The 11,630-nt window shown below is 43.3% G+C and overlaps 1 long non-coding RNA gene across 1 annotated transcript; it reads left to right on the plus strand.

Moving 5' to 3' along the window:
- Positions 1 to 9,779: 9,779 nt before the first annotated feature.
- On the plus strand, positions 9,780 to 11,630 carry LOC118340969. Its single transcript, XR_004797394.1, has 3 exons — positions 9,780 to 9,834; positions 11,170 to 11,468; positions 11,563 to 11,630. It is a non-coding gene; the product is annotated as an uncharacterized LOC118340969 (long non-coding RNA).

Here is an 11,630-nt window from a genome sequence, read left to right on the forward strand (position 1 = left end):
AAAGCCATAAGTTGACAATAAGATGTAGAATGCCCAAAGCAGCCACCAATAAAAAATTAATGCATCGAATACCAGGTATAGTAGACAGCGAGGTGATCTAACGCAGAGATAAGCAGTAGGTTCCAGTTTTTCCCTTAGGCGCACCCCTCCCCCCTCTTGCTTTTATGTGAGCGAAGTCAAGTGTGAGTTTCTTTTATTTGTTTAGGGGCGTGACACCAGCATTAGACGAGGTGAAACGGTTTCCGTGTCACTGGAGTGATCCTCAGACCTGCAGTATTGTTATATGGCAAGTGTAGGTGCCAAGAAGGCAGAATGCAGCGCAGGAAGTTAAGTAGGCGTTCTTTGTGACAGATGTGCGAGGTGTGGTTTTCTTAATCGTGTGTTCTTTAATGTTAGGCTATTGTATGATTGGAGGTACGTCGCGGTCGTGTCTAGGTACGCGGAGGACGGAACGGTGTGAGGCGGTGTTTATCAGAACAGCTGAGATCAGATACTCAGGATCTAATATTAGGTGTTGCAGTGTTTGGATCTGAAAACCATGATTATTACGCTTGGATGTTCGCAGGTTGTCCTATCGGTAGTGTTTTATGAACTGTTCTTTTATCTATGTCATCATGTTCGCCTCTCCTTCCTCCGTGTTGTGTTTGTCGGTTATTCTCTCTTAGTGTGTCAGGAGCGTTTTGAATAAATATGAGCGTGTATTCACAGGGGGATCCGCTGATATTTAGGCGTTCTCTGTCGGCATGTTTGTATGTTGATGTTTTTTTTTTATGTGGCGTGTGGTTAGGTTGTTAAAAATTCTCATATCTAAAGGTTTGGAGGGTGAGTATTCTTGTGAGTCTGTAAGCAGTTGTGTTATATTTGTGTTGTGTTTTTTCATGTGGATTATCTTGGGTGTGAATTGTTCTTGGATTTTCAATGATGTGTGTGTAACGGGAGATATCGCTCTTCTATGTGATGTGTATTGCGTATGCTGTTGTGTTTGGTGCCCGAGGAGAAAGTCGCGCGAGCGCACAAGCAGGATCTAAGCAAACGAAATGCGAAATATACTGGTATGAAGAGATAGGGTTGATGGGACCGGGGAAAGATAAATGGGTGGATTGTGAGGTTCGCGAGAAGGAGGATATACGTGTCGGACAGCGGAATCATGCCACAAAGTGTGGTCAAAGGCGGCCTGCGATGTCTTCGGCCATGGTTGCGCCGACCATGCTTGCGTGCGGTAAGAATGTCTTGGTGCGGCGGAGCTCCGTGCGGGGCATGGACGGGGGGCAGCATGTCGCTGGAGTGGTGTCATCGCCAACATGATTGAACGAGGGGTGAGGGTGGAGCCGACCGGTGAATGCTGCAGATGCTGCCTCTGCTTCCCTTCCACCTCGCGCCTCGGCCGTTCGCGCGCGCTTCGTGGGTGTTTGCGAGAGATGAATACGTGTTCCCACCGTACGATTAGAGACAGCGGGAGGAAAGACAGAGTGCGCTCCTCTCCTCTCAGGCCGCCAGGATCAGGCCATCCCAGCACTTGTGGACGCGAGGCTGACAGGTATCGACGAACACCTTCGCGTAAGCCAACCGACTCCGACGCTGACTCATTACGCTCGACCAGGCAAGAAAGCCGCGCCTCGGTCGCTGGACCCTAGAAGAAAGAAAGCCAACCCGCCAGCCCACAACCCCGTATCTTGCAGGTACATCGATTGAACCCGATTCGGCTGTAGGTCGTAACTATTTACTCTAGGCGGAGCATTCTTGGCCGCTCGTCGCTGCCGATGTCGCGGGGGCGGGCGGCGGCGGAGCGCGTCGCCGAACCCCGACAGGCGGGCGGCCAGCGGCCGCAGGTGGTGTTCGCGGTCCGGTAGCGCGGACGGGTGGGCAACATCTACGTTGGCACTCCTGGGCAGCTGTCCGAAATCGAGCGCGGTTGGGCCACTAGCTCACCGACGGCTCTGCTCGCTGACAGACCACCTGTTGACATTAGTTAAGGAGCCTCTTCTTGTATACGCCTTCAAACCAGAGACCATCCCGGCCTATAGCTGGAAGTCCCCTGTGGCAGCCTTTTCTTAACACCCCACTCAACGCTGTGGCGCGGTACGGCCGGAGCGAGGACGCCCAGCCCGAGCGCCAACGCACGTGGAGTGAGGTGTAAGGCGGCATCTAGTCAAGCGACGGCGCTGCGCGACGCGCGCCGCGGTTGTTCTGCCGGAAGAGCACTAGAAGACGGGCCGCGGCGCGCCGGTGCGAGCTTAGATTTAGCCGAAGCACTCATCACGCTTTTGACCTAATACCGAGCAGACGGCTAGCCGGGTCACCTACGCCTAGAAAGTGATATTCAACTCAAGAGCGGAGGGCGAATGGACGCCTGCGCGGTGATAGAAGACGAGAACTGAGCGAAAACAGCAAAGACAAAGCCTGTAGGCTGGAATCTCGTCGTAACCAAGGACGCGTGACGAAGGGCGCCTAACGATCACATATCTGCGCCGCGCGATTGGTTAATACATGAAAACAAAACCGGGGAGTCACGGCAGTGAGACCACTAAGCAGAACACAGAACGAGAAATAGTTCTGATACAACAACAGAAGAGCCTCAACTGCGTGATTGCGCCGAGGTACCTGAACGTAGAGCGCTCCGCGAGCCCCTAGAACGGGAAAGAAGCATTGATACTCAGCTCAGGTGTAGTACATCAATGACATAGCAAGCTGAGCGCGAAGGAAGTGGAAACCAACCCCGCGTGCACAAGCCGCACACGGGGAACCCAGGTGGAACCACGCATAAGAGGAGGGTAAAGGATAAATTAGGCGTGCTACACAACACAACAGCACGCAGCACACACGCACACGATAACTAGGATAAAGGCGGTGACATCTTTGAAGAAGATGAGCAAGTAAGTACTAAGTGAAGAGGCGCAAGAGGAAACCTGACGAAAGATGCTACAATAAGCATACTCTGAACACATAACCAGCTACAAGAATATAAAAGGTGAAGTATGTAATGAATAATGATACTGAGTCGTAATAAAATTCGATAAAAGAAGAGAGATACCACGATAACAAATAAGACGGAACTTTTTTTTCTCGCTTCGCTCCTTTTATTTTATTTTTATACATATCTGGTTATTTTGTATGACTACCAGTGATATATATTCTTTCTTTTTTATAGAGACCGAAACAACAGAGCTCAATAGATATCAAGACGATGAGAGATCGATCGCGCGAGCAAGCATCGCGCAGCAAATATATACTATGCCACTACATTAAATGTCAGATCACACAATATAACGATAAAGACGCTGAAATAGTACATGTGATACCCATCGTTCAAGTGATCAGGACGAAGACAAACCAGACGCTAGTTTGGAGACATGAGCTTGGTGATTTGGAGGTCTGGAGCCAAGTAGAGACTGTTTCTTTATTGGGACAGAAACCCCAGAAGACTGTGTTCAGCTTTCAGAGAGGAGCGAGAGTGAAAGAAGCGCTGGTCCTCTTCGTTCATTCATTTAGGCATATCGGGTGGTAATCACGGAAGCGTCTTCAGGCGGTGGAGGTCGTAATCGTAGCATGGCCGCTGCTTGCAAGGTAGCAAGGTTGGGCTGTGCACTGGATGCAAGCGATGCAGGCGATGCTGAGGACATACCCTACATCCAGACTGCGGGCCAAGCTCACACTGTCAGCCCTGACTTCAACACACGCAGTCGAGGAGAACACAGACAGCAGAAAACAAAGCCATAGGGAGTGTGAGCTACGGGGACAGTAGACAGAAAATGGCAGAAGGCTGATGAATTATAGAGTAACCAAATAGCGAACCTTCTGATGAGAGAGGGGATACCAGTGATTCATCACGTTGCGTCTGGGTGTGAAAAAAGCGGGGAGCCGAAGGTGAAGGAGGGGCGGCGCGGGATGCAAGGCGAAGGAATGCAAGGAATCGTCAGTCTACGTCATGATGCAGCTGTTAAATGCCAACATGCCAGCCAACGCGAGGAGAAAGGAACAGACAGAAAATACAGCCCCAGAATGCATTACTGACGGCTCATGTCGGTTACTGCAAACCGCGCAGGAACACAGCGACCCCACCCTTACACTCCGACAAAAGAGAGGAACCAAAAAAGACCCTATGAGTAGGAGGGCAGGACACAGAAGGATAATGGAAGGCAGATAGCAGCACATAAGAAAGAAGAAGGTGAGCGGAGAATGCAAGAAGGAACAGGAGATTGAGAGCGAGGTAGGGGAGAGGGAGACAAAGAAAGAGACAGGACCAGACTGTAAGAACAGAGACAGATGTGGGGACTAAAGGAGCAGACAAGCAAAGAGCGAAGAGACGCAAAGGAAATAAGATATACTCGCGAAGGTAGGGTAAGTATGGAATGCATAAAATGGAAGAACAATCGGATAGAGATTGATCCGAGGGAAACAAGAGTCAGAGGTGCACTTAAAGAGCACCACGCGAGGACTAAGTTAAACGGCCGACCACTAGCGAGCACCATAAAAGAGAAGATGGGAATAGCAAGACAAGCAAAAGGAAAAGCACACTAGGCAAGGGAGACAAGCGACGCAATAGAAATAGAATGAATGGCAGCACGCAGAAGGATAAGGAGGAAGAAAGAGAGGGAAGGATACACAAATGCAGAGAACCAAATGAAAGGGATCAAAGTGGAAAGGCTTGTCAAGCAGAGGTTCGAAAAGGTCAAGAGACGGGAAAGGGGAACAGACACACCAAAGATAATACACATGGATAATCAGTGAAAACACTCGGTACCAGCATCCCTATAAGGAGAGAGAAGGAAGTAAACAAAACGTAAGATAAATGGGGATAAAGAGAGAATACAAATGACACAGAAAAAGAGGATACGGGGAGAGAGAAGAAAAGAGGGGAGGAGAAACCTAACACGAGAATTCAAAGGCGAGAGTTGAAAAGAGGAATAAGTAAGAACGGGAAGAATAGATAAAAAATATGGAAAGGCAAAATAAGCACGAGACGGGTGAGGAAGGAAACTTAGGCTGAGGGGAGGAGTCCAAAAAATAAAAACACTTACACCAGAAGACTACGATGTAAGGAGGAACCTGCAAACCGGACATCTTTCACCAAAGACCGATGGCAACAACGACACACACACGACAGATACACATAAGAAATAACACAAAAACACCTCACAGTTTGCCGCACGAATGCACTCAGAGGTACTCTTTACCCTCCACGTCTCAACACCACACCCCCCACGCTGCGCTGTAGGGGAGAGCGTCTCAACCAACAATAAGCGGCGGGACAGCAGCACCCGGTACGATCAACCGGCTCCTAGGGAAGAGCGCACCAACACAAGTATAGGAGAAGAAAGAACCTGAACCAGGACTATAGAGGAACCCCTAAAAGCGACGAAACCATATCAAAAGACAAAAAAAGGAGGAAAAGGAACTAAGAAGGAAGAAAGAAAAGGAACAAACCCAACGAAACTAACTGTTAACATCCAGATAGAGAATAAGAGAGCGAAGGACCGAGAACGGTACAGCACGCACCCCCACCGAACTAACAACACACTAATTAGACGGATATGGTCACAACACGGACCGCAAGGAGCAAGAGAAGGATGACTGAGAGCACGAGGGGGATGTGCAAGGTCGAAGGGAAGAATACAGCGGCGAGACAAGGGAGAGAGGCCAGACAACTCCACGGCACTAGACAAAGCAACATAGGCAGGGAAAAAAAAGCGAGGAGGATTGGTAAGGTCAAGGAAGAGTACAACACAGACAGACGACGAGAAAAGCACACACCATGATAAATAACAAGAACCAAAGAAGCAAAAGGGATAGGCGACCGAAAGAGGCGCGTGCAATACATTGACGAGAAGATTTGAAGCACGATGCAACCTGAAAGGAGGAGATAAAGTGAGCAGGAAGAGCGGAGTTGTGATCAGGAAGGAAGAAGTGTCGAATACACAGTAACGTCAGACATAAGAGTATGTTACTATATTGTGAAAGGGCCAGATGCAGCGGCGCAGCATGGCCACTTATTACTTTTGAAAAAAAAGCAGAGCAGAAGTCAGATACAAGAGGCCGTGGCGTAATACCACCGATGCATCAAACTCCTCGGCGAGTCTTTTATTTAGAAAACAAAAAGATCAACAGAGTGGCATTTAGGACATAGGAAGCCGCGTCGCTCCTGCGCAGAGGACAATGGATCAGAGCGGCAAATCCTTCAGAAAGCATCTAAGGTACATGACAGGCAGACCAGAGGCAAAGAGGAACCGTCGTACGACCAATAGCGTGGCCACAGAACATACGGACAGGGCAGGAACTTCTGCACAACACAGTGTCAGAATGACGGCGTTGGATATCGCTCATGTAAACTAACTGCCTACGCTCAAGTAAATCAAAAACCGTAAATTTCAGCTATGTTGCGCATGTTGACGGAGAAACTCCGATAATAATCGAAAGATTAGAGGGGAAGGCGTGTTAGTGGCGAGAATTCGATACGTGTTTTACTACTTCTCGACAGTATAAACGCATATGACTGTTTAATGAGTCCTGAATCTGTATGATTAGTTCAATTGAATAGCTGGTCTCAGATACGGTTTTAATACTAATTCATCGCGACATAGGAGCCTACAAGTGTGGTATTTCAAAAAGAAAATTGGTCAAGAATTAGGGGACAGATTGTAACGCAGCAGGTAGGAGACGGAAGTGTAGCCTGTCGTGTTGCTAATACTTCTTACCCATCGGCATAGGCGTTGCGTTATGGCTCTAGGGCGCCGTGTCCCCCAGAAGCGCGAAACCACTCGCACTATGTCACACCTGGACAGTAGGTGGCGTTATGGGACGGGTTCAGCGCACTAGAAACTGTTCGGAAGCACATCGTCAAACTGATTGAGAAAGACTGGAGGTCGTGTTATCGGAGGTGACGTGTATAAGCATTGGTAAACTGTCCAATCAGTGAAAACAGCAAAAATGACTGTAAATTCACAGATAATGACTTTTATTACAGTTCTATAACTTTTAAAATTCTGATTAAACCTAAGAAAAATCTAATAATAACAGCGCTCTGCTGTAAATTTAAGCCTGATTATTTGTATTATAGCAGAGGTCACCTGTATTTATAGATCATTGCATTGGTTTAACAGTGTAAATATCTTTAAATAAACATTAAAAAGACAATAAATTACATAAGATTAAAGCTAAAAACTGTATTTGAATTATAGAAAATGACTGTATTTTTACAAGTCAGTTATTTTACAGTATTTTTTGGTGCCCAGCTGCAGGAATATTACAGTTTTTTTCAAGTGTAGAAGTTGTACCTGAACACTCAAGCTGCTAGCCTGGTAAATATCCATTGATTTGTTTTCTTTTGCTAAAGTTTAAAAAATAAAATAAAATGTGCAATTTATTTGCACAATTAGGCTTTTAGGTGTGGCCATTAGGGGAACTGAGTAGGTTCCCTGTGGAATGCCTTCATAGAAGTAGTTTTAAGGAAATGTAGGGGTTCTTCTGTGAACCTTTAATGGATGTTTTTGTTTCTTTTTGGTGAGGGACTTATAAGCTTTTTATTAATGGAGCTTTAACGTTCAGCTCAGGTCACATGAGGTTTTACAGAGACTGATTGTGTTTACTCTTTTTAATCCTAATAAATGTTCAGTGGCGCTAAATGAGTCCAAAGGTTCGAATGAGTGTGTGTGTGTATATGAATGTAAGTGTGTGTCTGTATGTTAGTGTGTGTGTTGTGTTTAAGTGAAGAGAGATGCATTGAGATACAGAGCAGAGAGAGAGAGAGAGTAAATATGAATGTCTCTCTCTCTCACACACATAAAAACTCCTGCAGGTTATTTCATCAGGACTCAGACTGACGACTCACTGCTGCCATCAACTGGTCACTGATCGGAAACCTTTATGAACCTTTATAACGTCTCCTGTCTCGTCAGGTTGGTGGTAACAACAACAACAACAACAACAACAACAACAACAACAACAACAACAGATTAAAACATATACAAAACAGAAATTACAATCATGAACCCAAGAGCCCCCGGCCCCGAACCACCCACAAACACACAAAAGTAATAAGATAAAAGCACTAAAATATTAATATAGAATATATATAAACGAAAATGTGTTTATACAGATTTCTTACACTGGGTTTTTATTCTGAAACAATAATAAAAGTTAGTTGCATTACAAGAACCTTTTATATCATTCAATATCTGACTCAGTGACATATTTTATATTATATTATTTTATATTAAAAACTAAACAATGAACCCAAACAGTGAACTCAGTAACTGCAGGCGGTTTGTGTAAAACGAGTGACTTGGATGAATTTTAAGCAGATTATTTCCTGTTCAGGGAACTTTGTATATAGTTTGACCACCAATGAAGCTTTGGTGACCCCTATTTAGGGTCCCGACCCCCAGGTTGAGATCCACTGGCCTACACAGATATAAATGTTAAAGCTTTTGTTTTGAGTTCAGTGATTGAAGCAAATAGAAAGCCCAGGCTATTACGTTTTTTGTTACTACTGATCTTTTATCTGTGTAACCTGAGCACTACAAGTAACCTCCGCCCCGGAACTACAGACAAAAAGTAGCTTTTAGCTATATCTGGTACAATACGTGTACTGTGCATTGTCCCTGATAAATACACATACAATAAAATAAAAATATATATAAGACCTTTAATCAGAAAATATTTTAGTTCTGCTTCATGTATGTATTTTCTTTTTGCATTTTTAGTCTGAATGTTGTGATTATCTTACTTTAAAGCCAGTATGTGTAGAACGCACATGTGACGTCTCATTACTGAGAGCTTTAGCTTTTCTTTAGCTCACTTCAGACAGTTAGTTAGTACCATCTAGTGGCTGGACAGTAGAACTACATCATCTACTCTGGTTTCTCTGGCACTGATTGTGGTTTCTGTGGTTTTATACAAGAAAGGTGCAGCAAATTATCTTAAATCAAACATTCATAGTATGAACTGTGATGTTTTGGTCATAAACAATGTGTAAATATGAACTCATCACTGGAGTGGAAGAAACTAAAGGTTATTGTTATTACTATCAACCGATAGTAATAACCGAAGATATGTTTAAAATCTTAACAGATTAAACCTTAATTGCACAGCATGAGACATGAAACAGACATTTGAGACTCAAATATTGTCTGTCTGATGTTCATCTCCATATTTCTGTTATTCTCTTCTTGTCCCACTAATCTCTCAATCATACAGTTTAACTGCAACTTTCTAAACTGTCAAACTGAGTGAAACTTTATGAAGCCGCAGAGACGTTTCAACACAACATCAGTGGTTTTCTTTTAATCTCGTCAGTTGCAACCACACCGCGCTGATTTGCATTTCCGTTAACGGTTTAAACTGATCTTGGTAAGAAAACAGGTGTACACACTGCAGGGAGGAAGGTGGCCGTGTCTATTAGTGCTTTATAAAGAAACAATCAGAAAATAACATTTTATTTATTTGATTCACTGCTTTGTTCTCTCTGTGGAAGCCTATTTCCACCAGTGAAGAGAAGGATCCTGATTTTTATCAAAATAATGACTTAATATCTCAAAATAAAGAGTAATGTTCTCAATATATTGATTCTCATTATAACAAATTTAAAAAATCCCTATTTTGTTTCGTCACATTGGCGGAAATGGGCTTTCACATTTTTCTCTTTCTCTTTCTCTTTTCAGTTAATCATGAGCTCTCTCGACTATCACAGCTCTCTCTGCATGTAAAGACAAGCAGAAACACAACATGACATGCTGTTATTGCAGTTATAGAGAAATGAAACCAGCTTCGGAGCGTCAGTGTCTTCCACACATCCCCATGAAACGGACGTGAAGCTGAAGGAGCTCCTCTTTTCTCCAGGTGAGCTCTGTAGTTACTTCAGGTGTTATTCAAACAGCACTGTTCTCATTTATAATGAAGTCTTTATGAACATTTAGAGTCATCTATGTTTTATTAGACTAAGGAGCATTTCCATTACACGGCTGGTTGGAACTGTGCCAGGTTGCCATTTGTGTAGAATTTGTCAGTATTTGCTCTTTTTCCTTCTTTTTAAAAACCACATTTAAAAACCACTTTCCAAATCATTTCAGTCAGTCAGTCAGGATATATTTGTCTAGACCTACTAAGGTCAGGTTACACCAAGGATGCAGACTTAAAAGGCTTCTTTTTTGACAGAGTCCGTGCTTCCTTGTTCTATTAGGCAATTTCACTATTTGGGTTTATTGTACAGTTTTGAATATAATATGAAATATCCATAAAATATGTCACTTACTCAGTTTAATAAACAATTAACAAAGCAGATTGGCAACTAGTGAACTACAATAGCATGAAAAGCACAAGGAGAGGAAGTTAGACAGTGACATTACAGGCGTTATTAAAGTAACCCACTTCAGTTAACATGCACACTTCCTCTAGCTCTCTCTCTCTCTGTATGAGTAATAGGACGAGTTGCACAACCGTAGTTTGCTATGGTGCACAGGACTTTACGAGGACACGTGAGAGAGGATTTGTGTTTGTTTTATTCATAAAGCTGCTGTGTTTTGTTCACCAGCCTCAGTTACAGTATGTCTTAGATAGTCTCATAAGTGATATTTTCTGACCTATTATTGAAATAAAGTCTTCATATTTTGTTAAACAGACACTAAAATAAGTGGTAACCCTGGATAATTTATTTCTTATTACTGGTCAATTGAAGATATAAATCCAGCCCTGTAAATGTGTTTCATGGCCAAAGGTTATGTGGAATTTCTTGAACTCAAAGTTTTTTATCTAACCAAGAAAATCTAGTTAATTCCCAGACGACAGCTTTGAGGAGACAGATAATGTACATTGTGATGGTTTTCAATAAATGGAAATAGTTATTTTCAGTCTCTGATATTGCTATTTATGAGGTAGTCCTAAAGCTCTACCACATATTGTACCTTCACGATGCTTATAACGGTCAGTTTTTCTTAAAACTTTCCAAGAGGTGTTAATTGAACAATTGTAGTTAGTGGTGATGTGTTTCTGAGCTGCTGTAATGGATTGCATTAGATTTTAAGGATCTATAATAGAGGTGTAGAGGTGAGTACTTTCACTGACTTAGTATCTCAAAAGAATCAAAAACTTTAAAACAAAAGAAACGTTATCCAAATAATAGAGGTGTAGAAATAATTACATTTTGAAGTTAAGTTTAAAGAAAAGATTTTCTTTCAGTATCTTCTAGATCTTGACTGAGATGGCGACAGATGAGGAGGTCCTCTTACGAACTTTCGAAAAACTGAGTGCCGAGGACTTTGAAACATTAAAGTGGTTGCTGGGCAAAGAGGGCAGCCTAAAGGACCTCCCAGCAATCCCAGCAAGTCAACTGGAGAACGCTAAAAGGAGGGACACAGTGGATCTGATAGTGCACACCTACATTCCAGACCATATTAAAGTGGCCAAAAACGTTTTAATAAAGATAAACAGGAATGATTTAGTGAAGAATTTATCAATCATCACATCAGGACCTATAGGTAAGTTGGTAAAAAGACAGAAAAAAACTTAAAAAACGTATTATTATAATAAACTTTATCTAATTTGAGTCATCTCTTTTTATTATTAATTTAGAGAATATTGCTGAGTGTCAAGTGATTTGTAAACTCAAATCCAATCTGAAGAAGAAATTTCAGTGTGTG

This window comes from Morone saxatilis, unplaced genomic scaffold, assembly GCF_004916995.1.
Source record: "Morone saxatilis isolate NCDOM2014 unplaced genomic scaffold, NCSU_SB_2.0 Contig7, whole genome shotgun sequence".
Lineage (NCBI taxonomy): Eukaryota > Metazoa > Chordata > Actinopteri > Moronidae > Morone > Morone saxatilis.